This window comes from Triturus cristatus, chromosome 4_2, assembly GCF_964204655.1.
Source record: "Triturus cristatus chromosome 4_2, aTriCri1.1, whole genome shotgun sequence".
NCBI lineage: Eukaryota > Metazoa > Chordata > Amphibia > Caudata > Salamandridae > Triturus > Triturus cristatus.
Window position 1 is genome coordinate 613253286 of NC_140586.1, and position 23932 is coordinate 613277217.

A 23932-nucleotide genomic window follows, 5' to 3' on the forward strand; every position below is an offset into this window, starting at 1 on the left:
TATGCCTTACTAGTAAATAGTGTGTGGTGAGCTCTGTTTACTAATCCTCAATTTACCAAGGTATGAAAACCATCAATATTCAGGTAAAGGGTTGGGTTACTGGAGCTCTCTGCCAAATCCTTCATGACTGGTGCAGCAACACCTGTATATAATTAGGGGCTTTTATGTGAGCATATCCATGTTGTGAGGCATTTGAGATCCAAAGGTTTTGAGTGCCATGTCCACTCATATATCACATAAGACTTGGTAGAGAGCTAAGGACATGGGAGGAGCAGGTGATTGGACTATCGACTTATGTTTGCTGTGGCACAATGATATTAACCTATTATTTCCACAGAGGGGGCGCTGATGTCCTCTTTAAGAGTGTATTGATGTGGCCACTTGTTTATCCTCAGGGCTGCAAAAAGGCTCCTGTGTTATAATAGGCAGGAGTGGCACAGTCACTGGCCATTGTACGCCACTGATTGGCTTAGGCTGGATGAGGGTCCATCCGCTCTTGCAGTCATTGCAGGGGAATGGGACCAGAATAGCTTTGACTAAATATAGTCGGACAAAAATATTATTTCCTATTTATCTTTTACAAAAATATCTCACCATTGCAGTTAATAATGGAAAATCTAAAACCAATGGAGTGATGTTTTTGTGAACGATATTTAAGCCACAAGAATTTTTTATGCACATTTTGACATACAACCAGTTGGGTATGAGTTAACCCTGGGCGTAGTTTGTGTAGTAGCACTGCACATAGCTAAGCGGAGTACACTTTTATCTATGTTCAGCTACTTTGATCTATGCGTAGCTGATAACACAGCATCTTGCACACTGCAAATTTCAATAAAATTAGAATTTCTGTCTTTATATGCTATAATGCATATAGCCATTTCACATAAGTGAAAATGATACATTAGCAAGCAGTGAGAGAGGTGATGATTTTGGGATCCTCCCTAACCTATGGAGAGAACCAAGCAGATGCCTTGAAAACAAAAAGCAAATTTTCTTGAACGATTCGGAGGTGGTCCCATCCTCTGAGGACCACCCCAAGCACAGTTATTGGCAAAAATACAATCCCAACCAAAGGCAAAGCATTATGGGACAAGATAAGCAGTGGGCAGTGAATATTATAGTATCCAATATCAAAATAATTCTACACAGAGCTGCAGTTCAACTAGTCGTTATTAGATGTCCCACACGAGTCAAATGCAAAAGCATTGAAATTATTGTTACATCAAGCTGCAGTTCCACTCGTCATTACTCGATGTCCCTCACGAGTCGACACGAGTCAAATGCAAAAGTTTCATGAAAGGGTTTCAAGGCTTTAGCATTTGACTCGTGAGGGACATCTAGTAACGACTAGTTGAACTGCAGCTCTTTGTAGAATTATTTTGATATTGGACACTATAATATTCACTGCCCACGGCTTACCTCGTCCCATAATGCTTTGCAGGGCCTTTGGCTGGGATTGTATTTTTGCCCATAACTGTGCTTGGGGTGGTCCTAGGAGGAAGGGACCACTACGGAATCGTCCACCAGCATGATATGCTCTTTGTGTTCAAGGCTTCAGCTTGGTCCTCTCCATAGGTTAGGGGGGACCCCAAAATCATCACCTCTCTCATTGCCTTTCTTTCACAGTTCACTTTTGTGAATTGGTTATATGATTTCTAGCATGTAAAATTGCTGTAGCAAAGCATTTGTGGGTTATGTTGCTATTACTGCTACACTACGTGCTGGAGCACAGATTTCCACTGTGCTACGTTCATTTTGCATTTTTGCATAGTGCGTAGTACTGCAAACTACGCATGCTCCATCAGCGAAGCGTAGTAATATGCCCAGGCTTAGTATGAGTTGCTCTCTCTTGTCTTCAGTGCAGTCCCTGGAATACATGGTATATTTTTGCACACATGTGAGAATGTCTTTGTTCTCACATTTCTCCCTCCTCATATTTTGTAACCCAACCCCTTTGATAAGCCTTCTCCACAGTGCATCCTCACTTTGTAGCTAAGTTCACCTTATACAAATCCCATACCTTAAGACTAGCAGAGACTGGGATGGAAACAGAGGGCGTCATCTACAAGAAAATGATGCAGAGCTGCGCCTCAAGCCATGTATCTATGCCAAGCTGTGGCATTTTCAAAGCATAGGGATGTGTAACAACAATACGATGCATCTATGTGCTTTCCCCTGCGCTGGCACACAATTGGCTGCCATGTGTCAGCTCAGGCACCCTTTGTCATTTTGCAAGGGTGCCTGCGCTGCGGGGAGGATTGTTTTTGTGCAGGAAGAAAAACCTCCCTTCGCAAAAACAATCATTAATGGCATTTTCCTCTTTCTATGCAGAATGCAGCACGCATAGAAAGAGGAAATAACAAGGAGAAATAAAAGTATTTCTCCTTGTTGCACGAATTCTACATCTCCCTTGGGGAGGCGTAGGATTCTGATTCATTCCCAGTTTTACAAAATCTGGGAATGTGACAAGTTCCATGAACACCCACAGCAACACCCATGGAACGCCCATTCATGAGTAATGCGTAAAAGTGGCCCATATTTACAAAGCCATGAAGAGTCACGCAGGGTGACTTTTACGTTGCCTTGTGAATATGGGCAAGCACATTGCACTGCTAGTGCGTCAAAAGAAGTGACACACGTGACACACGTCAGTGCAATGGGCTTATAAATAAGCCCCCGAGTGCGTCTGATACTGAGTTGAACCATGGGGACTATAATGATGGGCTTTTTTAGCAGAGATCACAGAGCAGAGCCAGCCGCCGGCTTTATGCGCATGTGGGGCTTGAAGTGAGTTCATGTACCCCGATATTTCTCTGATTTCCTGCTTTGTTTTCAGACCGTGGAGCGTGGAAACAATGAACAAGATTTGCCTCTTTCTGATGCTGAGCTCTGCTGGCGGAAAATAATGCACGACCTTGAAGCCATATCCGATTCAACCAATTCACTTCACAGCCGGCTGCAGCGCATAAAACAGGCGCTCTGCTCTGATCACCGTGCAGCCCTCCGCGTGTGGTTGCATTCTCCCTTGCTATAGTTGACCTTTAGGCTTCGAGCTGTTCGGCTGCAGACGGGCCAGGCACAGCTACATACTTTTCTACCATGCTTCAAAACAAGAATGTGTCTGGTATGAGGTTTACTGTCATTTGGAGTTTTAATCCACACATTTAACATATGTATCCGTGCACTGCTTCTCACGATGCATGTTTGTATGTTATCAAAAATACAAGAGAACCCATCTTTCTCGAAGTACTATCCGTCTTTCCTTAACTAGCCTCAGCCGTTCTTTTAGGACTGACAACACATGATTTAACGAGCCTAATTTGGAATGACCCTCTTGCCACGAGATAGATGCCCTGGAATATAATTAGAAGAAAAACAGCAAGATGCACATGAGCTCGGTGGCTTTAGAAGGGAGGCTTGTTATTCACAAGCCTTTGTTATCTCCAAGCAGCACGTACAACATCTGCCTACACACAAGCGTGTGTTTGTTTTGCACTTGTTAAGGAAATGACTCCATAATCATTCATCAGTGCTAATAAAAGTTCCATAATTAAAGTTTTCCGAGCCATGGAGATGAGTCATCTCTGATTAAATCTAGGAAGGTGGAAAATATGTATGCAACTCAGACAGAAAAATGTTTTATTTTGTAGCAGATAAAGTAATTGTGATTTACATATTTCACAATTTGTTATTGTTTATATCCCTTCCCCACGTCCAGAGAATAATTGGTGAATCATATTTCTTCGTTGGCTTTACATAAAAGACTAAATACATCAAATCATTTAATACAATCAATCTAAATGATTTCATTTATTTTCTGAATTGGGCTGAAAAATATTGCAAAGAATTTCAAGGAAAGGTCAGCAGTGGTCAATACTAATAAATGCTTTGTGACAGAGCAGTTTTGTGAAGTTGTCGGTAGTGTGCTACCTCGCCACACCATGCGCTCTGAGGGCTAGGGAGTCTGGACTCTTTTTGCCAGTCTTGATGTTATAGCGCTTTGAGTATGCATCTTTGAGAGCTGTGTATTGCTTGTGGCCTAGAAACTTGCTTCAGCACCATCCCATGTCCCACTCTACTAGTGATGTGTGCCAGTGTCCCACGCGGTGAAAGCATTGCCTGCCTGCGACTCTCCCCAGTGACCAGCGCTGCCAAGAATCCTGCAGCAGTGTAGAGTGTCCGGCTGCCAGCCCTTGGGCTCACCTAGGCTCTGCTTAGTCTTGAGGCACTGCCCACCTCCTACTAAGGTGAATCAACGCTGCACCAGAGACCACACACTGCCATAAGAGTGCAAGAAAGCGGATACAGGATGGAGAAACTGCCTAGCACTCCAAGGAAGGCTGTGGAGGAGCTGAGCTCTTCTCATTCAAAATCCCTTTTTTTCGTTCAAATATCTTTATTGTTATTTAAAAAGAGAAAATACGTTTATAGTACATTGCAATACAACATGACAATATCAAATATATATTAAGTTAAAATTTAAGAATTACAGAATCAAAAATAGATTTCATACCAAGATTCAATGAACTGGGATAAGAAGAAGTGTGAACATTTCGTTATTCAGGCAAGAAAAACAAAATATATAAATGACACGTATTATATGTTATAAATCTTATCAAATAATATTGCAAAACCCAGATAGATGGATTAAACAAAATCAACAGCCTATATCATAATGAGGTCATAAACCAGTTGTATTGCTTAATAAATAACATTGCATATCAAAAGAAAGCAGGGGAGAAGAAGAAAAGACAGAAAAAAGTGAAGAAAGGAAAAAAGAAGAAAGGAAGAGACGGGGACATCTGCTTCAATGAAGGAAATAACTTAAAAAGTATAGTCAAAAGGATACTGAGCTACCAACCCCTAAGAGGACTAATTTATATAATTGTCCAGTGAGTGCCGTACATTACTAGAAATGGAAGGTGAGTAATGCTTCTCCTCAACAATAGTATGAGCTCCATGGAGGTATGATACCCATGCCCACCACGTATGATAAGACAGAAGATGAAAATATTTCCATTCTGTTATTATAATTTTAACAGCAATGAATATAAGTAAATCCAATAACTCCATATCCGTATTGTCAAGGGATAAATGAATAGCTGTAGCCCATGCGCCCAATAGAATCATAGGTAAAGAAACTCTAACGATATATTAAAGATTAATGATAAATGTTTCCGTATCAAACCCCAAAAGGATTGCAATAACGTACATTCGAAAAAACATATGTTGATGAGTGCCTGTTTCCAAATTACAATTCCAACAAAGATTGCTATCCCGTAGTTTCAATTTGTGGAAGCGAGCAGGGGTCCAATGAAGGAGATTTAATGTAAAAAAATTAGATTGATTAAGAGAACGAACAATCTTATTACGTATGGATAACTTCCCAATCAATTAGCAGGTCTCTTGCGAATTATGTTTAAAAATATAATTTTCAAAATGATGAGACCATTTATCATAGGTAATTGTAGACTGTGAAGGGAGTGGAGCGGATTCAAATGTATAAATTTTCGATGCAGTATGGCCTGAGCGAGACTACATAGAAAGAAGTAAAACAGTAATCAAATCTGTAGAAAGGGATAATTTAAAAAGTATAACCTTTAGTTTAAAAAAAGAGTAAAAATCCATGTTATTAAGATTTTATTCCCTAGCTAAAACAGAGAAGGGAATCATAAAGATCTTTTACCAGTCTAATACCACTAGCAGCCCACAAAGAAACCGTACCAGGATCAATATCAGTAACAATTTTAGGATAGTACCATAACGAGGACCACCTTGATTTATGAATAGGCTTAGATACTTTTTTGTCAATATATTTTAGTGCATTATTTGTGTCTAATATAATATGATAGGAATGACGAAGAATGAGCTTAGAAGCAGTGAGAAAGGAGGAAGTAGAAAGAGGAGTACACAACTCTCGCTCAATATAAATCCAAGGGGGTATATGCTGGGAATCCGGTAAGAACCAAAGAGCACCTTGAGAGGCTAAGAAGATGATTTGATACAAGTTCCAATCTGGAAGATTACAACCACCCAGGACAGAGGGCTTTCAAAGCTATTTATAAGCAATTCTAGCTCTCTTATAATTCCACAAAAATTTTGAAGTGAGTGAATCAATCTCATGGAAGAAGGAAGAAGAAAGATTTATAGGTAACATGGAAAATAGAAAAATAATCATCGGGGTTATCATCATCTTAAGAGTTTGTAATCTTCCCCACCTGGAGATATATTTAGGAGACCAGGAGGACAAAAGATCTTTAACTTTAGCTATGATATGGGATTCATTATAAGAAATAATATCTGAAAGGTCCTTACAAAACCAAATTCCTAAGTATTTAATACGAATCAATTGCCATTTAAATCCTGAGTTGCCCATGTGAGAAGGGAAACACACTGAATTGAGGGGGAACATTTCCGTTTTCTCTTTGTTAAGAGTATATCCAGAAAGAAGCGAAAATTCTCTAATGATGTTAGAAATAACAGGAATTGCAGCAACAATATCCTCTGAAAAGATAAGAACGTCATCCGCATAGGCATCTGTTTTAAGCGTATGCGAACCAAATTGAGAACCTTTAATACCCTGGTTCAGGTTGAGTAGTTGAAGAAGTGGGTCTATAGACAATAAAATAGAAGGCGTGCTAAAGGCCACCCTTGTCTAGTGCCCTGACGAAGATTAAAAAAGGAAGACGTAGCCCCATTAACTCTGATGTTAGCTTTTGGCTGCACATAGAGAGACATTAACATATTAACCCCTTCAGTGCCCGCCCCTTTCCCCGCCCTGTGCCGGCCGTTTCATTAGCGGGCGGGGTTTATGACGAGCTGGTCTCGTCATGGGCACAGCGCCACCGCGGCCCATGACGAGACCAGCTCGTCATGGGCATTGAAGAGGTTAATAAAGGAGTTTTTTTACAAACAACAGGGGCAACCCTAGAACCTGGACCAGGGGTAGTTAACACTGTAATCCAAACAATAGTTCAAGTGCCCAACTTTATAATCAATTAAAATAAAGGAAGAAACCTTCCCAATTGAAAGAAGAAAACATTTTTGGGGGAAAGAAAGAAAAGTGCTACCCAACCATTAGAACACCCAGTACCCATGTACAAATAATTTTTCTTAATATTCAAAACATTTATTTTGATATTAATGAGGTCATTGTTTATATCTATAACACTGTTTGTGTAACTGTATGAATGCCATTGTTAGTGTGATTGTATATGTGTTTTTAATACGCTTTTTTGTTAATATTATAATAAATGTTTTGAATACTAAGAAAAATTATTTGTACATGGGTATTGGATGTAATAATGGTTGGGCAGCACTTTTCTTTCTTTCCCCCCAATTTTTTTTCTTCTTTCAATTGGGGAGGTTTCTTCCTCTATTTTATTTGATTATAATGTGGTGCACTTGAACCATTGTTTGGATTACAATATTAATAAAGGAGTCACCGAGGTTATGGGATTCTAGCACAGCTTGTAAAAAAGGCAAAGAAACTTTGTCTGAAGCCTTTTCGACACCAAGGGCGATCGCCGCTGATGGCAATGCAGAAAGTTTAGCTTTTTCTAAAATATGACAAAAGGTTCAGGTATTGTCTCTAGAGAGTCTCCCTTTAACACAACCGGTTTGGGAATCATGGATAAGACTAGGAATATGACATTCTAAGCGCTTAGCCAAGATCTTAGCAAAATGTTTAGCTTCCATATTTAATAATGAAATTGGGCAGACATTTTTGGGATCAGAATGATTTTTGCCATCTTTCGGAATCACAACGATAGTAGCCTCAGCAGCTGATCCAGAGACCTTGCCTGAAAGGACAAAATTATCAAAATCTTCCTTAAGATATTTGATTATTGAGGAATAAATGTTTTATAAAAGGTAATAGGCACCCCATCTGTCCCCGGAGCCTTCCCCGACTGAGTAGCCTTAATAGCCTGAATTATCTCATCAGACTCAATCGATTTCCCCAATTCAATCATATCAGAATGCGAAAGAGTATTAGTAGGAATTAAATTCAGAAACTGCTGACAAGCAGATATGTTGCATTGATCTTTAGGATTGTATAACTTTTCATAAAAATCACGGAGGACTTCAAGTATTTCTTGAGTATGGAATTCCCTTGAACTATTTTTTTCATTAATATAGGAAATCTGGGCAGCTTTAATATTCGTATTTTGATATTTTAGGGTGGCAGTCAACAACTTACCAGCTCTATTTCATAATAACAAATGCCGAGATTTTTGAGCGTGTACACCAATATAAGCTCTTTTAGTGACTATAGAGTTAAAAGAGTATTTTAAATGCTTGATATCCTGGAGAAGAGATGTATCATTAGAGCGTCTATATAGCACCTCTTTGCGTTTGATCTCATCCCCCAAAGATTGCAGCAACTTTCGGATGTCACTGTTTCTTTTTGGCATTTTTTTGATAATATGACCAGAATAGTACATTCAAATGCATTCCACAGAACTATTGGGAAAATTCACCAAAGACTCATTATCACTGAAGAAATTATTAATCTCCTCATTAAGCTCTTTAGGTTCATCCTTATCGTCCACACTTTCTGTATTAATACGTCAATTACAACGCACCCCACTACATAACACAGTTAGATGTGCAGAGGAAAAAAAAAAAATAGCCTGCGGTTATAACGGTTGCTTGACGGCCCTCTCTTCCACCCCTAACTATTTTCTCTACTGAGGAGGGAAGTTATCCCGAAACCCGAGCCATGTCTCGGGCGATATTTTAAAACCCGGGACATGTATCGGGTCTAGAGATCATCAGTTCAACAAGTACTTACTTGCACCCACTGGGGTGAACCACTCAAGAACTCCATCAGAGATCATCAGTTCAACAAGTACTTACTTGCACCCACTGGGGTGAACCACTCAAGAACTTCATGTACCAGCTTCCCTTGGGGCAACCCGGAGGAGGAGCTAGCGGAGTGCGGTCCATTGCGGTTGTTTATAAAAATGGCTCCCTCGAGATTTGAGCTGACGAGCTCCTGGACGACGCACCTGCGTGCCTGTGCGGGCACTGAGGCCCTTGACGGTTGCTTGGCGGCCCTCTCTTCCACCCCTAACTATTTTCTCTACTGAGGAGGGAAGTTATCCCGAAACCCGAGCCATGTCTCGGGCGATATTTTAAAACCCGGGACATGTATCGGGTCTAGAGATCATCAGTTCAACACGTACTTACTTGCACCCACTGGGGTGAACCACTCAAGAACTTCATGTACCAGCTTCCCTTGGGGCAACCCGGAGGAGGAGCTAGCGGAGTGCGGTCCATTGCGGTTGTTTATAATATGTGCTTCTGTTGATATAGTAATGTAATGCATATCAAACTTTTATATTTACCAAAATGTATTGACAATAGGAAGCAAACATGTGTAATGTGCATTATTAAGATGTATACCATTGATAATGGTTGATGTCGTATTAAGAAAAGCAATAAAATATGTTTAAATTGACGCCAATTACGAGGGCCTCTCGTGTCTGTAAGATTAAGGATAGTCAAGGAAACCGCTGCGTGATCAGAAATGACTATTGGATGGATCATAACATTTATAGTATGCTTTGAAAGAGCGGTATCAACTAAAAGATAATTGATACAAGAAAAGCTGGATTGTGGAGAGGAGAAAAACTTGTAATCACTACCCATAGGATTATGCAATCTCCATGCATCAACAAGCTGGTGAGATGAACACATATTGACCATGTGTTCCTGAACCCTAGGGGGACAGAATTTAAAAGCAGAATGTCTATCTAAAATAGGATCCAAGGGCAGATTAAAATCACCGCCAACAATTGTACTTGCATTCTGAGGGATATCAGAAAGTTTTTGACGCCAGAAAAGAGGATCATCAATGTTAGAGGCATATAAATTCATGATATATAGATCATCTGAACCATTGGACAAACGAGTAAGTAACCCTCTGCCATTGGTATCATGCTCAGCAGTAACAATAGACTAACCAGAGTTTTGGGAAATCAGAGTAACAACCCCATTCTTTTTACCAGAAGCTTCGGAACAAGTAACATCAAGAACCCCCTCCTTCCACATAAGAAGAGCTTCTTTAAAGGCAATCTTAGTCTCCTGAAGTAGAACAACATCACTAAATAAAATATTGCAATAATCTAAGATTTTGGTCCTCTTAACAGGGTGATTCAGCCCACGGACATTAAGTGAAACTACATTTAAACCAGTCATATATAAACATAAAACAATGCAAGAAAAAAATCTGATAAAGGGAAAGAGGGGTAACCAAGATAGATTAAAAAACTAAAGAAAATAAATCTTGTATCCTAAAATAAAATGAAGCAGATGTCCCAAAACTAGGATAGAGCGCAAGGAGGGGAGTGAAGAATAGAAGGAAGAAAAGAATGAGCAAAAGTACTCCAAAGAGAAGCAGAGTATCCACCAAATGCAACCCCACCAGGGGAAGTCTGTAGGAGACAAAAAGTATGGCGGAACATCATGAAAGAGCAACAGCACAGGCAAACAACCTCAGTATGGAGAGCTCAAGGATACGAAACAGGCAAAACTGTCTAGGGTGGATTATTATATTGCCACAATATGCTAACAAGAATAAATTATATGAATACAATAAATATATCATAGTTGAATATTTGATAAAAAAGAGAAAATAGTTAACATTTCATAGATAATTAAATACATACAGTAGTGTATATTAATAGATAAATAACAGTCTAAGAGCCATAAACCAGCCTAAAAAGTTATCTGAATAAAATGTAAAAAGAATAAATACAATACAAAGGAAATAAATAAGCAACTTTAAAAAGAAGGAATAAGATGAATCAGGAAAAATCTCATATCATGGAGGCACATAGTAAATAAAAATTAAATATAAGTAGGGAATCTAATACAAACTGTCGTTCATAAGAGAATTATCCTGACTATACTAGTATAGAATAAACAATTGAACATACATTAAAAGGAAATAAAGCAATAAATAAGTAAATAAGTAAATAGATATCAAGGGGTCCATTAGGATGTAGGGCAGTGGGACCACTGTCGTGCTAGCGGTGCGGAAAAATGCCTTTTTACGCCCGCTAGCAGCAGACATCACACCCGCCATCTTAGTATGGTCAAACATAGGCCAATTCCCGACCTCCGCGGTGCGACACGCACCACCATCAAAGTGCACCACGGCGGTGGGAGCCAATGGAGACCCTCCGCCGTGCGGAATGACGTCCGCCCCGGTCCACAAATTAGGATGACTCAAGCAAGCAGACGCACCGCAGTGGAGACATCGCCCAACCAGAGACGGCGGAAACTCGACAGCGGAGCGCGAAACCAGAGTCCCGGTCACGACCGCCATGGTCCCAGCCCTACACGTCTTTCCGGTGCTGTACCTGCTACATCACCAGGAACTCATGGACCGCCGGGGACGACGCTGCAGGTACGCAATAACGCAACACACAACACACAACCCACGGCCTGACACAGGGTCCAAATCCACATCAGACACCTTAGGGGGAATAGGAACACATCCACAAGGGCACCCACACATCACCCACCTGCCACAAATGCACACCGCTGCATCCTGGACACACAGCTACTGCCACCATGCAGCAATGTCCCAGTCACGTCACCGCAGCAGCGAACACAAGCAAATACATGCACAATGCAGAAGGCAGGGCCAGTGCCAGGCACCCCCTCCTACCACACAATAGCACACCCCATGAAGGCACATGCCATGCACAACAAGCCAGGGCAATACACACCCTGCACCACACAACAAACAATCATGGAGCCACACACTGCAGGAGTGGCTGCACAGGAACACACAACACACAGCACAGTAGCACAGGGCCAGGGAAACACACACAACACCACACTCAGGGAAATATAAATGAGGACAAGCAACAAATGAACACATACAAGGAACCAACATCCAAATAGACACACAGCCTGCACAGTCACACATACATATCACAGACTGACACACACACACACATACACACCCCACATGCCAACAGCAATGGAGCACAACAAATAGGGAAACCAAAGGGGGCTGCACACAAATGGAAGGCCATGGAGACACACAACAAGGATGTGTACATCACATCAACACAAGGGACAGAGCACAACACCCTCACACCATCAAAGCACACATGGCTGGCACAGTCAGTGAAATCAAGCCACAGACAGCTCAGTGCAACCACACAGGGAGACAGCAAGGCAAACCATGTATAGGCACAAGGATGAAAGGATGAAAGGAAGGCCCTGAAGTCAAACTGGGAACAGCCACACATACTACTTCACAGGAGTACACAAGCAGCACTACACACAGGGACCATCTACACACCTCAGGACTGACAAATACCAGTAGGAATCTACACACATACCCCCCTCACACCAGCAGCACACAACACCAGTGCCAAACACACTGAAGGCTGCCAATACTTGACAGGCAAAACACATACAAACAACCACACACCCTGGTCTCAGCCACAAACATAACACACACACACACACACAGGGATGCCACCACAAATGTGGAAACAAATACAACAGACAAACACATAACCCAACTGAAACACACACAGAAACACAACAACAACAGACATGCCCTGTGCAGCTAAACTGGGGAAAGGCAATAGGAGCACAGACACTACAGGAGTACACAACCTCATCAATCAGGAACAATGCACAGACAACATTCCACAACACACACAAGAAGTGCACCATCACAGAACAACACAGCCACAGCAAACAAACAACAGATGCACAGGCAGAACAATCACACAGCAAACATAGCACAACATCAGGGGATGCACAACAGGCAATCACAAGGCAACATACACACAGCACAGCAAGCACAACAAGCTGTGTGTGCACACCAAGCATACCAGACACACACAGACATCAGTGACAGAACAGCAACCCACACAACACCATACAGCACAGCACACCCAGGAAGTGAAGCAATAACACAAACAACACACATTCATACAACACCCAATAGATGCATTGGGGAAATGCACTGAGTGACACATTGACCCTGGACAAAGAACTGCACCACAAAGCACAGTTGCACAAATGATGTCATGGGGAGGCACACACACATACAAACCAAGGGGACAGTTCATACCAAAGTGAAGTGTACTGCATGTCAGTAGGGGACATGGCATGAGTGTACCATACACAAAGAGAGGGAGTGCAGACCCACAATGGGTGCGCAGCTGAAGCACAGATAGGCGATGGCATGACAACACACACAACATGCTACACTGGAGGCAAGAAGGCACCATTGGACAGCAAGGCATGAGAAAACACAACAATGGCAGTGTGGAGCAGCAGGTCTGCACAGTCCCCACAAACAGCCACCAGACACAGGGATGTGCAACAAAACACAACACTAAATTGCCAGTAACACCCTCTGCATACTCACAAGTAACAAAAACAACAAGTAGGAGTCAGACAGAACTGCAAGGACACACCAACACACTGCACAGTGCACAACATACAACTCATACATGGGCATAAAACCACATCCACGGGGATGAACAATCAAAACAACAGGCACACAACTCCTGGGTGACACATGTATGTAGTTGACATTGCAGAGGTATGCACACATCAACACTCCCCACAAACTCACCCCTTCACACTGCACACTACCTGGCCATCCAAGAGCACACATGGAAAGTAAGGCATGGGACTAGGATGACTGGCCATCACAAGATGACCACACACATACACCACTGGGCACACATATAGGAAGAACACACACAAGATGACCCTGGACAGCCTGCCTGCAATACTGTGTGCAGAAACCCACCCTGTGCTGGCAGTGCCTCCCAACCTGACATGTGTACAATAGAGCCAACATGAACTAATCAAGTAAATGACTACTGCTAAACATTCAAAATTGCCACTACAAGTATTTGGGCCAAGAAGAACTGAAGACCCTGTCACCCCTGAAAAAAAGAGAGCAAGTGAGCCTACACATTGAACATGTTGAAGTGCCACACAGACTATGTGGCACAGTAAACCATTTACACACAGCAAAATAACTTTATTCAGTAAGGACACTGACGAAATAGACAACTGGCGCAACTGTCATTATTCACATATTGCACAGATAGGCACCATGAGAAGAGAAGAGCAAGGCACAACATGCAGAGCATTTCCATGAGCAGCTGCACAGGCAAGGGCAAAACAGCAAGGCCAGTGGCCAGGGCAGAGTGCAGAGCATGTTCATGAGAAGCTGCACAGGCAAGGGCAAAACAGCAGTGAACAACAAGGCCAGTGGCCAGGACAGAGTGCAGAGTATGTCCGATTAGAAGCTGCACAGGCAAGGGTCCAACACATCAGTGAACAACAAGGCCAGTGGCCAAGGCAGAGTGCAGAACATGTCCATGAGAAGCTGTACAGGGAATGTGTGCAACTGTACCTTTCCATGGCCAGCAACACAGTCAGGGGGCAACAATGTGCAGTACAGGCCCTTCTGTTTGAGACACAGGTCTGTGAGGGTGACTACCACTCAGACTTGGCTGTCAGGCAGACTGGGAGCTGGCTGTGCCTCGGGGACTGTCGGAGCACTTAAAAGGGGAGAGAGCAGAACAGCTGAGGTAGAGCGATCAGTGTCTTGGCAGGCTGGAGGGCTGCTTGGACCAGGTGGTGTAGTGGCACGTGGAGGTGGAGTCATGCAGACAGGAGTCACGGAGTGGCTGGGAGATTGTGGAGGGGTGCCCTTCCACTTCTTCAGGATCCTAAATGGCTTGCCTGACTTGGGATCAATGGGAATTGGTGTGCGCACAACAGGTACACACACCACCACTGCTGTCGCAGGTGCAGGGGCTGGCAGCCCCTCTGGTGATGTGCTGGACCCAGCTGAATGCTTTGCCTTGCTTAGCCTCTGCCCCCCCTTCCCCTGTTTACTAGGTGACACCCCTACAGTCCCCTCCGGCCCCTGCTTCACTGGGCTTGGAATGGGAGTCGAGGTGGTTGGTGATACTGCCTGTGAGCCCTTCCCAGGTGTACCCTTGGCATGCACCACCTCCTTGGTGGGCACAGACACTGTACGATTATCTTTGTGCAATGCCTTAGGGGCTGGAGAGTTCTTGGATGGGGATGCCACTGAGGCATGTGTGCCTGAGGTCTGCTGCTTTGCTAATTGTCCCCTGGTGTCACCTGACGGGTTTTTCTCCCTGCGCTCTGGGGTGCCTTTGGGCTTCTGTGGGGATGGTGTCTGCGCACGGGACCACTTGGGTTGTTGCTGCTGTGTGCTTCGTGTGCTGTATTGTGACTTTGATGTTTGTGAACCGTGGTCACTATCGTCAGACGTGGCCATTGCCTGGGTGGTGGACAAAGGGACTGGAGCTGGACTGTGAGAATGTGCCTGTTGCAGGGCAGATGTCACTGTTGATGACAAAGCCTGGACTGTCCGGTGCAGCCCACCCACGTCGGAATGTATGCCCTCCATGAAAGCAACCACCTGGGCCAATTTCTTGTCGTGGTCAATGAAGGCATTTAGGAGAGCTGTCTGGCCTACACACAGCTGGTGCAAAAGGTCCACAGACTCAGCACTGATGGAAGCAGGGGGGACAGGGGCAGCAGTGCCAGGGGTGAAGGACACTCTTCCCCTCTTACTGAGGCGGACACGGGCAGCAGCAGAGGAAGTGGCTGGGAGGGTGGGCAATGGCCGCTGTGTGGTGGAAGTCGATGCAGAGTCCCCGTTGCCTGTGCCCTCCAACATGGATGCATCCCCGCTGGCATCGGCTGATGTGGTGCTTTGCGTCTCAGGCTGGGACTCCGCCAACAGACTCCTCTCCCCCTCTGATGCGCTAGTGACATCTGTGTCACTGGGCTCCTGGGCAGCTGTGGTGCTAGTTTCACCCCCACTGGTGTCCGTCTCCTGTCCCTCCATAACCACAGGTGATGCTGAATGGGAGAGAGAGATGTAGGGTCAGGCCAGTGGCAAAAACAGAACAAACATATGCAAGCAATGCATGACAAAAGTTGAGCAAATCTACATGTTGCACACCACCCTGTGCAATCACATCGTGCCAACTCACTACATAGACTCAAGCAGTGCATGGAAACTGGAAACTCAGGCATGAGTGAGCCATGTGATGACCACACAGCACAACACCCTGCTTGTGGCTCTGTTCAAACAGACACACAACTAGTTCTGAGCACACCTAGGGACATGATGGGGGCACACAACTTGTTGCCAATTACAGAACTGGATGTAACAGGAGGAGACAACACAGACCCAGACTACAATATGGGTGCATGCAATGGACGCATTGATGCACACACAGTCAGATTGGGCACACTGCCGTTCCCTCCCATGCGATTCCCAAGACTACACCAATGCAGAAGAAACCTGAAGAGCACAACTCAGAATTTAATGTGAAGGCACAGCATCCAAATCACCTTTGTAAGTACAAGTAGTGCAAATGCATGCCACAGGCACCCAGGCCAGCAGCCACTTACATGCCACAGCATCACACTTCCAACATCACAGAGGCCAGCGCTGGCACAGGCTCTGTACACATGCAGCCACTCCTATCCAAAGTCAGACTCCCCAAATGCTCACCCCTGACTTGCTGCTGATCCTCCTTCAAACATCCATCCAGCTCAGGCTGTGTCACCGCCAAGATGCGCCCCATTAGTGGTGTCATGCTGCGCCGTGCCAGACGCCCAGTGTGAGGAAGCAGCCCCAGGGTCATCTCCGCCACATTCTTTGCCAGCCAGCTGATGTCATCCCATCTCTTGTGGCAGTGGGTGCGCCGTCGGTTTGAGACCCCCAGGGCTCGCACCTTTGCTGCACGGCCTTACGCTGGTGTACCTTGAGCTGCAGGCATGGGAGACAAGAGCGAGAAATGATCAGGTACACAGTGCCATGTACCAACATTTATCAGTATAGCAGCAAGATACAACAAAATCACATATCCAACGATAGATTAATCAGAGACCATAGTACAGCCCACATGTGACCCCTGCATGGGAAAAGCTGATGTTAAAGCATGCAGGTATGAGGGGGAACATAGCCCTTGCACATCTCACACACATGCCAGCACTGAAACCTGCCTGCCCACATCTCCAGTCAATTGTTGGGTTGAACAACTCATACATCACATATCAACCTGTGTTGTGGGGTGACCCACTATGTCCAAGACTGCGCAGCCATCAATGTCCCTGCCCTGTGAATAGATAACTGTGTCATGGATGTCACATTGAGGGACATGATCTCACAAATACAAAATGCCCTTCACAAGGACGGTTGTGTGCAATCTACAGTGCTGAGATGGGCCACGGCTGGAGTGCAATGTGAACAGACTGATATCATACTCTGTAAGTGAAGTGATGTGTCCTTGCCTTTGTACACAGGGGCTGTGCTGTCCAGCCGGGCTCACACTGAGATGGACTACAGGGGCACACACAGCCATCCAGTCAAGCAATCACTGTCCTGACTACAGCATGAACAACCTTCTGTGTCACTGTATGGCTGACAACACAACACAGGTCACTCATACTTACATGTGCAGGGAGGGAAAGCTGTGGCATTGGGTACACACACCCTCCCACTGGAGTCAGCATGTCAGGCAGTGCATGACACTACCCCACACTCCCAGGCACATACTGCATCAGTCCACTACATGTGTGGCCCTCCTGCCCTACCACAACACTGTTTAAGACTCACCATGAAATTTGGGGCACCATATAGCCTTGGGTACTGTGTGAGCACCTCGTCCACCAGGACCTCCAGCTCCTCGCTCGTGAAGGGACTGGCCCGGATTTTCTCTGTCCTTGCCATCACTGTGGACGTGAGATAACAGCAGGGGATTTTGGTGGCGAGGGTCACCAGGCAGCAGTCCCTGGAGGCAGCAGCTGGTGAGGGGTGTCAGGCAGCAGCAGGTGAGGGGTGTCAGGCAGCAGTCCCTGGAGGCAGCAGCAGGTGAGGGGTGTCAGGCAGCAGTCCCTGGAGGCAGCAGCAGGTGATGGGTCTCAGGCAGCAGGCACTGTGAGCAGTGGCAATGTGAGGCTCACTCCCACATATATAGCCCCCTGGGGTCGTTTCAAAGGTGCCAAGCTGCAGCAATTGGTGGTCCATATCTGCCTCTTTCAAATGCATCCAATGACTGCCTCCGCGGTGGCGGAGCACGCCTATCGCGACCTTCAAAATTGCATCATGCTACCGCTATCGAGCTTCGCATTGGCTCTATGGCGAGCTCCATGTTGGTGTAACACCGCTGAGGCTTGGGGTGGGCTACCGCGATGGTGCAGCTTTCAAATGCAGCCAATGACTGCCTCCGCGGTGGCGGAGCACACCTACCGCGACCTTCAAAATTGCATCATGCCACCGCTATCGAGCTTCCTGTTGGCTCTGGGGTGAGCTCCATGGCGGTGTAACACCGCTGGGGCCGGGGTGCGCTACCGCGATTTTAGTGGCGGAGCATGCCAACCGCCATTTCCACATGTCTCCATGCCTATGACTACTGCACTGGTGTGAATGGGGGTGCTGGTGACACATCGCTGGTGCCAGGCGGTAGCTACCGCGATATGGGTGCCATGCAATGGCGACGGCCATCTGTCACACATCAACAGTGCATAGTGCCAACATGTTCAATGGCACATCATTGTGCATACGATGCCAATGTTCAATTTACTCAACTGATGGCTACACATGCCATGTTTGTGTGTGTGTAACGTTCATTTGTCTGTACCCACTCACATGTCACTTGAGGATTTGATGTTGCTGGAGACAGGACAGTGTAGTCCTGGACTGTACAATGTGTACACATGTCAATGTGTTGAGGTCCAGTGACAATCACAGCAATGCTCGTTTCGATGAATGTTGATCTAATTAGCATTGCCTCTCATGTCTGCTCATGAACACATTCATCATACCAGCACTGACTGTGGTCATTGTGTGGTGGATGTGTGCCAGTTTGGAATGATGCATCAAGGTGTGACCGGTACAGCAGCTAGGTAGGAGACAGTGTTTTTGATTAGTTACACATATGCTGGATGCTAGACTCCCAGGTGTGCACATGTGTACTGTGGCCATATCCCTATGTGCATTCACATAGCCAAAGGTGGTGTTTGAGGTACTTGTCCTGTGTAAGTTGACACATTTGCCCTTTGTGTAGCAGAAGATGGTCTGTTAGTCACTCTAGATGTCAGTCATTGTTGTCGTTGTGTCATCCAGAACGTGATATGCTGTGCACATCTCTTGGTGTATTGTATTGACATGTGTACACTATCAACTCCAATAGGAGGAGGCCAAATTTGATTCGTCACTTGACGGCGCTGGAGGACATGGAAGATATTGCGATCATACGCAAATGCCGCCTGGACAGAGCCACACTGAAGACCCTTTGTGATCTGTTGGAGCCCCACCTGCAGCCACGCAGGACATATCCAACAGCTTTCACCCCTACTTATAAGGTGATGGCAGCCCTGCATTTTTTTGCCACAGGATCGTTCCAGGAGACAGTGGCCAGCGCTGGTGGGATGTCACAACCAATGTTGAGCATGGTGATGCGTGATGTACTGTCCGCCATGATGCTATACAAGGACAGATACATCCATTTCCCCAGGGGTGCTGAATTGCCAGCTGTGAAGGGAGACTTCTATCCCCTTGGACACATCCCCAATGTTGTTGGGGCCATTGATATTTGTGAAGATAGGGGTACCCCTAATTGATATTCCTAAATCAGGGCTAATAAGCATTTGTAAAGAAAGATAGATTTAGGAAGAGAAAATATCATTATTGGACCTAGACAACAAACATGAAAAAAGATTAAGACTAATAAAATACAGTGTGGTCAAAATTATTGTTTATATAGTCGATCTTTAATTGTTTTAAATTTCTTTTAAATAAGTAAATATCAAAATAGACCACAAATTATCTATATATTAGAAGTATAATAGAAAGGAGCGGAGTAATATTACATACTATCCACAAATAAATGTTGTAGTACAAAATAAATTAGAGTTATTTGTTTTTATTTCTTATTCTTTGTAATTCTTTGAGTATTTCTCTCCCAATTATTTAAAATAATCAATTGTTCGATAGTATTCGATAGTATTCCATTAAACTGTAACATTGGTTTCCATCTCAACCATCACATGTAAAACTGTTGCATTATTTCATATACTTTGTTCAAACAATATTCAAAATTACCAACATTATAATCAACCTATTCAGTAAATAATGCTCAGTGTATACAGTCGTACAGCCAATTCATATACATTGTTCAAACAATATTCAAAATTATAAACATTATAATAAATCCCTTCGCCCGGGAAGGTGTGTCAGATTGTTGTTGCATGCTGCATGCTCCACAACCTAGCCATTCGCAGGGAGATTCCCCTGCTCCTGGATGATGGTGAGGACCCAAGGCCCCAGCTTGCAAACCAAGCTGTGTCCAGTGATGAGGACAGTGGAGAGGAGGAAGGTGATGACCTGCGTGAACAGCTCATCACCCGCTACTTCGCTTGACGTGGGTGGCAATATGCAACATACCCATTGTCTGATGTGATTGCTGTTGTCGTGAAGGGGCATGTGAGAATTGTAGCATCAGCCAGTTGTAGACTCAGTGGTGGTTGGAAATGTTTCTAGGACATGTCATTTGGGAAGATCAACGGGACGTGTATGTTGACACTTGGGGGCCATTGTGACATGTGCATGTTGGGTTATCCTGGTGTTACGGCTTGTGTGATGTCTGTGATGCCACACCTAGACCAGTGACAGTTGTTCTGTTGTGTTTCCCTAGGTGCCTCGACTTCTCCTTGCCTACATACAGCCCATGGTCCGGGTACATTGTGATCATGTTGAAGACTGTACACCCTGCAATAAAGACGGAGCAGACACAACAACATGTGTGTGAGGAAATTTTATTTACTATGGTGAGATGCAAGGGGGTGTACATTTCCACTGGGGGGAGTGAGTTGACAGTCATGGTAGATGAGATGGTCGAGTAGTCACCACATTGCTGTGGTGACCCAGTCCAACAGGCAGATGCCATTCACAAGGCAGTGTGGGGTAGGACAGTCCAAAGAGTCAATGCAGTGGTGGAGAGGGTTGCCATCATGGCTGGCTCCGTGACTTGCGTCTGGCAGGTGCTTTGCCTCCAGGTACTCCCAGGGTCTTCTTTGGACGGCCCTTTTGTCGTTTGGCAGGGGGGGCCCTGCTGCAGGGCCAGTGGGGTCTGAGGACTCACCCCTCTCTGTGGGCCCAGGGAAGGATGGTGAACTGTCAGTGTGCAGCCCACCAGAGGGAGGCGGAGGTGTTGTCTGGGGCACATGCCTGTCCCTCAGTGCCACCACTTGCTGGCCCAAGAGGTTGACGATTTGTCCCATGTGTCTGTCGATGGACCTCATCAGCAGGATGAGCTCGTGCAACAGATCGTCCGACCGGCCCGTTCGTCCCTGGGCCTGTTCGCATGCGCCCAGGACTCTGGTGATGTGTTCCAGGGAGTGGATCCTAGCCTCCTGGTGTCCCTGGGTGACCCTGCCCCTCCCACCTGCCCTGCTGCCACAGACCTGTTGCCTCACTACTGTGGGCACCCGCACCCTCCCTGCCCTCCTCCATGGGTGGTGTGTGCGGGGCATCCTCTGGGACAGGGAGGGTGTTGCTGGCAGCACTGGTGGTGGTGGTGGTTGTGGCTGCACAGGCCGTGACAGCAGGGGTCTGCTGTGGAGTTGTTGTTGCCGCAAATGTGGTGGGGGGGACGCTGGCGTCCTGGGACCTGTTGTCCCTGGCACACCAGATGGGCCATCCTCGAGCTCATCGTCCACGGAATCCTGGGAGTTAACATCCGAGAGTCCTTGTATCGGGGTGGAGACTGGCTCTGCAGGTTGCTGGTGTTGTCCTCTGCAGTGAGTTCTTGGTCACCTGTGGGTCAGATGGGAAATGGTCATTGTAGTGCACCCGTCAAGCTTTGGGTTAGCTGTGTGTCATTCAAATTTTGTACACTGCACAATTGACATATCATCACATTGTTGACTGTGTGCAGTACTGTGCTCCCTGACATGATACAGTGGTACAAGCATTACTTGTCCATGGTGCAAGGCGTCAGGGCATAACATGCGAACCATGTCCAATTGAGGTTTACTGGGACGTCACATCTGGCCATGGACTGGCCATTGTCATCTCCTGCATCCCTTTGTCCTGTCATGTGCATATCTTGATTTGTGCCACCACACATTCTTTCATATTTTGAGAATGGTCCTTGTTGCACTTGCCCCATGGTGATGCACATGTAACTAGCTGATGTGCATGAATGTGCTCAGGCCGTCTTCTACTTGTGCATTGGTGTGTCACACTGTGTGCACACTGTGCTTGGCAATGGGGTAGGTATGGCCCTTTGTGCAATGTGAGGGCTGGTGTTGTCATATGGCACCATTTAATTTGGGAAAAATGTGTGAGTGCACGTACTGGCTACCTACCTGTAAGTTTGTTTGTTGTACTGCAATGGCTTCCAACTGCTTCTGGGTGGGGTGGGGGAGGGATCCATCTTGCTAGGCTGTGGGACAGGGGGCATGGTAGGAGTAGTGGTGCAGGCCTTCCGGCTACAAACACCCTCACAGGGAAGATGGCTACCTACCTGTGAGTTTGATGAGGGTTGTGTAATGGCTGACACATGCTTCTGGGTGGGGCGGGGGAGGGATCCATCCTGCTCAGTTGTGGGCCAGGGGCCCTGGTGGTTGTTGTAGTGCTATCTGCCTGTACACATGCCCCCATGGTTATGTTGTTAGCTATGTTTGTGGTGAATGGGAGTGGGTGAAAGTTGGATCTGTAAGCGATGTTTTTGTGAGTGTGTGGTGCAGATAGATGGTGTGTGTCCTAGGTGGTGTAGCTTTGTAGTTGTGCAAGGCAGTACATAGCAGAGAGGCGGTAGTCATTTGTTTGTACTTACCAGCCTCCACTCCCCCGGCTGCTCCTGTGAGACTCTCTGCATGCAGTATGGCAAGCACCTTCTCCTCCCATTGTGTGAATGTTTTTAGTGGTATGTGAGGGCCACCGCCAGTCCTCTGAGCCAGCTCACGGTTCTTGCTCCTCCTCTCCTTGACCACCCTCTTCAGGTCATGGCACCGCTTCATGATCTCCTTTTTTGATCTTGGGGTGGTACCTACTGCATTGACCCTTTGGATTATCCTAGCCCACATTTGTGTCCTTGTGGCTAATGGTGTCTGTTGGACCAGGCTACCAAAAAGCTGTAGTTCCACTCTGACTATCTCATCTACCATGACCTTCAACTTACTCTCAGTGAATTTGGGCATTTTCTGTGTAGCCATGGTGTGTGGTGTGCAAAGTGATTGTGGGTGCAGGGGTGTGAGTGGTGGTTGTGGTTGTGGTTGTGCTGTGTATGGTGTGTGTTGTGCAGGGGGTTAGTTGTGCTGGTTTGGAGGTGGTAGTGGTGCTGTGTGTGGTGTGACTGGTGATGTTGTGTCCTTTGCCTCTCCTGTCAGCTGGGGTATGTGTCCCTTCTCTCCTGGAGTTTTGCAAGGGATTGCGGTCAGTGAAGGGGCTGGTTTTATACACAGCTATGTGGGTGTGTCCAATTGGGGTGTTGATGACAGGTGTGTAGTCCTGGGATTTGTATTTTTCGTTTTGCCATGTGGTTGTGTCATTGGGGTGTGTTTTGTGTATTTGGGAGGCATGTCTAGTTTTCTGTGTTCACTTTTTGGCCTTCTTGTCGGGTTTTGGGTTCGTCCACCATATTTTTGACGGTTCGTCCGCCGCGGTGGCTGTGCTTCAGCTCTTCCGCTGGTTCTCTCATTCATCCCATTGTGCGACTGTGGCGGTCAGAGACAGCGGTACGTACCGCGGGACCATCGGGGATATACTAATTTCCGGGGCAGTGTCTCCGCTATTCTTAAGGCGGGTTGTTATTTTTCCACCGCGAATTCAACTGCCGCGGACGGATTTTGGCCATCTCTGCCCGCT